The 6,444-nt window shown below is 43.1% G+C and overlaps 1 long non-coding RNA gene across 2 annotated transcripts in view; it reads right to left on the bottom strand.

The window, feature by feature from the left end:
• LOC114616767 overlaps positions 1-6,444 on the bottom strand; it is a 39,673-nt gene that overhangs the window by 12,302 nt on the left and 20,927 nt on the right. The window contains exon 4 of one of the 2 annotated variants that reach the window (XR_003710685.1): positions 5,362-5,456. The exons of the other annotated variant lie outside the window; for it this stretch is intronic. This is a non-coding gene — a long non-coding RNA (uncharacterized LOC114616767). Of the gene's footprint in view, positions 1-5,361; positions 5,457-6,444 lie in introns of those variants that run through there. 2 annotated transcript variants of the gene reach the window in all.

Genomic DNA, 6,444 nt, shown 5'->3' with positions numbered 1-6,444 from the left:
GGGGGGGGGGGGGGACAGGGGACATTCCATACATAAAGGCATCTCTACGACTCTGTAATTATTGAGATATTTGGTTTGCCATGTGGATTCTGAAAGTAGATTCAAACCTTGTTTTAAAAGATGAACAGTTGCATCCTGACAGCCTGCTCAAGGAACATTGATGGACCACTGTGTGACTTCTCTGCCCATAGCCAGACCAGTAATCTCAGCCTCTAACTGGATGTACCATCTTGGCTGTCACCCTCTTACTCCCTCAGACCTCCGTGTCATCTACATAAGAGGAGCAGAAACTGGAAGGCCTGTTGAATCTTTCAGATTTGACACTCAAGATTAAAATTAGAGTCCAAATTAACAGGAACATCCCCTTGTCATCTTCCTAAGAGTGTCCACATTTCTGAGCTGAGACCACGGACAGAGAAGGGATTCCCAACCTCCGAAGACTGATGGAAATAACCCTAAGCCACCATACTCAACGGTGTTGGTATTCCTTAATTTGGGGTTGATACTGAAATTCTATTGATTCCTAGTTGTTTTTTTTTTTTTTATTTGAAGCCTGTCTTGCCTTTTTCCTGATCAACTGGGAAGAAAGGCAAATTCAAAACCACCCATGGTCGCTTCCAATTGTTCTCTCTAAAAAATAAGCAGGATCCAGAAAATCAGACACAATAGGAACTCAGTTGGTGTGTGTTTAAAGCCTGGACAATGGCATACTAACTAATACATTTAGTCCTCTGCATCCCTTCCTGTGAGTTTTGCAACATTGAACTGACTAAAAGAATATACTCCCAACTTTCTGAGGGAATACCCTATTGCATGAATGTGTTACTGAGACTTTACGCTTTAAATTTGTTGGAGTGACCCAGATGATAAGCAGCATGGTGGTTTGAATGAGATGTCTCACTCAGGCATTTGAATGCTTGGTCCTAGTTGGTCGCACTGCTTGGTTAGATTGCAGAGGTGTGGCCTTGCTAGAGGAAGTGAATCCTTGGGGTTGGGCTTGGAGATTTCAAAGCACTCGTACTGTTCTCAAGTTTCTCTCTCTACTTCCTATTTTCAGGTCAAGATGCAAACTCTCAGCTGTTGCTCCAGCTGCCTTGTCTGCCTGTTTCCGTACTTCACTGCTGTGCTGGTTTGTATATGCTCTGCTCAGGGAGTGGCACTATTAGGAGGTGTGGCCTTATTGGAGTAGGTGTGTCACTCTGGGTGTGGGCTTAAGATCTTCATCCTAGCTGCCTGGAAGTCAGTCTTCCACTCACAGCCTTCAGATGAAAATGTTGAGCTTTCAGCTTGGCCTGCACCATGCCTGCCTGGACACTAATATGCTCCCACCTTGATGATACTGGAATGAACCTCTGAACCTGTAAGCCAGCCCCAATTAAATGTTGTCCCTATAAGAATTGCCTTAGTTATGGTGTCTGTTCGTAGTGGTAAAACCTTATCTAAGACAACTGCCAATGGAGAATGAACTTATCCATCTGGGATAATAAGCCCCAAATAACTGCTTTCTTTTATAAGCTTTGGTTGTGGTGTTTCAGCACAATCAAAGAGTAACTAAAATAGGTACTGAACTCATTTTACAGCATCTTTCCCTTGCTGTCCCTGGATCATGACTGCAGTAAATGAGTAACACAAAATGAGTAAGTAGTTAAATGTATACAGAGTATGGATCTGTTCAAAGGAATGGAGCTTGGATCTGAATGGTCTTCCACTATGCCAGACATTGCACAGACAGAAACCTGACACTAAGAAACTCACAGGAGTTGTAAGTTATCTACTTTTTAGCTTGGGAGACATTTTTCAATATGCCTGAGGTCACACAGTTGGAAAAAAGTGACCGAGGTTCAAATTTGGGTTAATAAAATTTTGAGGCTCGTGATTTTTATTGTCTGAGAGAAAAAGCAGCATTAGACAAAAGGGCATCTTTATCAAATGAAACTGGTTAAAGGACTAGAAGAAATCTAAGGTGCTACAGGCTTCTTAGAGAAAGACAAAATGAGGAAGGACAGAAGATGAAATGGTTGTGTATTAAATGACATGTGGTCACAGAAAAAGAGAGAAGAAAGGAAAGGCAGAATATAGAGTAACACAGGGCTAGATAGCTAAGCCGGCTCACCTAGCTTAGTTCTTTGGCAGAATCATGGGTTTTGGGGTATTCTAGATGGTTCATTCTAACAATGAGACCTTTGGATTCATTGCAAACACAGTATCTCTATTTGTCTTCCAGTGTCCATGGGACAGAAGGGGTTAATCTGCACAGTCACTCACTGCCCGGGTCATGCTGGACAAGGTCTGAACTCTTCATTTTTATCTACTTCTAAAATCTCACTACCCCAGATCTGATGATGTTTTTCACATGTAGGGAATTGTATGTAATATATATATACATGTTGATTACCTGGCCAAAAAAATGCAATGGATGTGTCTACAATGAGCTGCTTAAGGCATCACTTTTCTTCCAAGTCTAAAAATGAAGCAATGGCAAGTCTAGGGATGCAGGAAGCACTTTCGATAATTTGGGGCTGGGTTCAGCCTGGCAGCTGTTGTGCATGATGTTGAAAACATTTGGTTAGTGTTCAGTCCAGTCCAGTCCAGTCCAGTCCAGTCCAGTCCAGTCTAGACTCATTCTGTGAGTCTAGGTCTCATTTAACACCTCCACAATAAAAATGAGGACTTTCACAGGAAGCAATGGTTTGCTTGTGGGGAGAGGGAAAGGGTTTCTGACCAGGTTTTTGAAGCTGACAGCAGAAGATGCATAGGCATCCTACAATGGGCTGTTACAAGTGGAAACAACTAGTCTCTTCCTAGAAACAGTTGTCAACTTGTGTGGGGAGAAAAATAATAGCTAAATTAGATGTTTCAGCTTTGTGACAACAAGGCTTTATGTCATTCATGCAAATGACAACCCAGCCACCAATAGGTGCTCTGTGGAGTCACCAAGGCTGGAGTGGAGATTGCCTGCCATGGCCTCAGATTGGTCAGCTCCCTGTAAGTGTGTAGAAATAAAGAAATGTTGGCATAATGGGACCAGGTCAGAGAATTTCTATGTTGGTATAAATAAAGTTGCTATGTAGAACACTAAATTGTTTCTTTTTCTTGTCTAACTAGCTTCTCAAAGTTATATTGGGTCATGAGTAATGAAATATATATGGTATGAGGCTCTTCCTTTGTAGATTTTATGCCATTATGGAGAATACACAAGCTTCCCACTTGCTACATGATTAAAGCAGAAGAATTTTTTCTGGCTTAAATCTCCATAGTTTCAGCTAAGTTGCTGTAAAGTACATGAAAAATGTTTCCAATTCTTGTGCTGAGGGACATTTGAAAATTTTTTGTGCACCAGGGTACAGAAGCTTGATAAGGGCCAGGACAGAATCTTGTCATGCATCTCCTCCTCCTCCTCCTCCTCCTCCTCCTCCTCCTCCTCCTCCTCTTCTTCCTCCCCTTCTTCCTCTTCCTCTTCCTCCTCCTTCTTTGATTTATTTATTTTATATATTTGAGTACTGTAGCTGTCTTCAGACACACCAGAAGAGGGCATCAGATCCTATTACAGATGGTTGTGAGCCACCATGTGGTTGCTGAGAATTGAACTCAGGACCCCTGGAAGAGCTGTCAGTGCTCTTAACTGCTGAGCTATCTCTCTAGTTCCCTTGCCATTCATTTCAAACAGTGTAATTTTCTTCCACCCAAATATAGACAGGAGAAAGTCCTTTTCCTTTGAGAAATGTAAAGTGAACATTGGCGAACAAACACTACTTTGAAAATACAAATGTTCAACCGGGCGGTGGTGGTGCACGCCTTTAATCCCAGGACTTGGGAGGCAGAGACAGGCGAATTTCTGAGTTCGAGGCCAGCCTGGTCTACAGAGTGATACACCTTCTGCTCTTGCAGTAAGACCAGTTTCAGTTGTCAGCACCCACAAGGTGGGCCACAGCTGTCTGTAACTCCAGTTCCAGGGGCCTGACCTCTTCAGGCCTCTGTGGGCACTGCATGCACGTGATGCACATAAAGACACTAATTCATAAAATGAAAACAATTACAATGTGTTAGGTCATATATTAGTCATTGCTACTATACATGCAACTTCCAAAGTCTCTACATTAATTCTTCTCTAAGGTGTCATGTCACTGGGGCCCTGCCAAGCATTTAAGTGTATTCTCATTGACATAATAGAAGCTATTTCATATCATCCCCAATCTCTATATCTTTTTAAAAAATACTTTAATTTGTTCTTTATAATTCATGTACACAGTGTATTTAATAAGTGCACCCTCTTGACTACCTCACTCAAACTCTCCCTGAGCCCCCCCCCCAAGCTACCTCATGTCTTCTTTACTTTTAATTAATATTAGCCTTGGGTCCAGCTAGTGCTATCCATATGCACACAATGTGGGGTCATTTTTTTAGAGCATGAGCAACCTGCCAGTGGCCATGTCTCCCCATCAACATGAGGCCCCACCAGCAGAATCACCTGCCAATAGCTTCTCTGTTAGAGGTTGTCTTACTTGGGGTTTATATTCCTGCACAAAGCATCATGACCAAGAAGCAAACTGGGGAGGAAAGGGTTTATTCAGCTTACACTTCCACATTGCTCTTCATCACCAAAGGAAGTCAGGACTGGAACTCAAGCAGGTCAGGATACAGGAGCTGATGCAGAGGGCATGGAATGATGTTACTGGCTTTCTTCTCCTGGTTTGCTCAGCTTGCTTTCTTATAGAACCCAGGACTGCCTGCCCAGGGATGGCACCACCTACAATGAGTCCACCCACCCTTGATCACTAATTGAAAAAATGCCTTACAACTGGATCTTATGGAGGCATTTCCTCAAGGGAGGCTCCTTTCTCTGTGATAACTCCAGCTTTCGACAAGTTGACACACAAAGCCAGCCAGTACAGAGGTGGAGCCTTGGGTGTCCCCTCCCCATTCTTTGGCTCTTAGATTTTTTTTCTACATGTTCTCCCATGATGCTCCCTGAGCTATGCATGGGACAGGGCATTGATATAGATCACCTGTATTCACAAATCACTTGTTAGCATCATTTCGACATATTATGGGCTTCTGCACTAACTATTGCCCACTGTAAAGAGCAGCTCCTCTGACCAAGGCTTAGAGTGGCACAAATCTATAGATACATACATAAGTATTTCAAAGTCGGTTTGACAACCATTTACTAAAACCTCACAAGTAGCTTCCCTCCCAGGGCCTATGATCTCATGAGTGATTTCAGTACCAGACATGAAATCAATTTGCTACATCTTTTTTCAAAATCCCCATGTTCTTGTGAGAAAACATCTCCTTTACCATCCCAATTCCCCAGTCCACACCAGGCCTAAATTAAAATCTCCTTGAGTACAAGGATTATACCTGTCTGATTCATGGCAGCATGCCGGTCTCTCATGTGTAGCAGGTCATCACCATGCATTTGTGGAGTAAGTGACTGGATTAAAGCAGAGCTTGCCCTGGAAAGGCCAAGGTGGAGAAACCAGTGGGAAGTGAAGTTCAGCAGAAGACCCAGCAAACTCTGAGATAAGTACATGGACTACCCTGGCTATTCGAGTGCTGAAAACAGTGATCATGGTGTGTCCCGTTCCTGAGTCAGAAGCTGAAATGAGAAGTGCAGAACTCCACATTTGAGTTAGAGTGTTTGACTTAGTAGTTGAGGTGCTAGAGTTAGGTGATCTGGGCTCAGATCCTTAGCCTGCCATGTAGTAAGTACTACAGTTTGGATAAATAATACTCAAATTTCCATGTGTTGAAAACTTGATCCCCAGCCTGTGAGACTTTTGAGGGATACGAAATCCTTTAGGAAGTGGGGGCCTCGTGGTGGTTTGAATGAGAATGCCCTCCCCATAGTCTCCTGTTTGAATGCTTGGTTCTCAGTGGAACTGTTTGGGAAGGATTAGAAGGTATGGCCTTGCTGGAGGAAGTGGTTATGAGGGTGGGCTCTGAGGTTTCAGAAGCGCAGACCAGGCCCAGTGTTCTCTCTCCCTGCAGCCTGTGGATCAGGATGTTAAGCTCTCAGCTACTGTTCGAGTTTCACGTCTATCAACTTTCCATCATGAAGAACATGAACTAATCCTCTTAAACTGTAAGCAAACCCCCAGTTAAATGCTTTCTTTTATATGAGTTGCCTTGGTCATAGTGTCTCTTCACAGCCGTAGAACAATGACTAAGATAGTACTCATCTAAGAAAGCTAGGCCTCAGGGGACATACCAATGAAGGAGATACTGGGACCTAAGCTCTTCCTCCCCTTCTTTTTCTTTCCTGCTGTCCTGAGGGGAGAAGCTTCCTCTACATGCATACTCCCAGAATGCTTTGCTGCCTCTTCACATACTGCAAATCAATCAGGCCAACAGGCCATGGACTGAAACCTAAAACTTTTTTTTCCTTTTATAGTATGCATATGCATTCATGCATGTGTGGTGTTTTGATATATGTGTACATGT

This window comes from Grammomys surdaster, unplaced genomic scaffold (assembly GCF_004785775.1).
Source record: "Grammomys surdaster isolate TR1022 unplaced genomic scaffold, NIH_TR_1.0 132, whole genome shotgun sequence".
NCBI classification, from domain to species: domain Eukaryota; kingdom Metazoa; phylum Chordata; class Mammalia; order Rodentia; family Muridae; genus Grammomys; species Grammomys surdaster.
The sequence above is the reverse complement of the archived record's forward strand: the minus strand, read 5'-3'. Positions and strand labels throughout refer to the sequence as shown.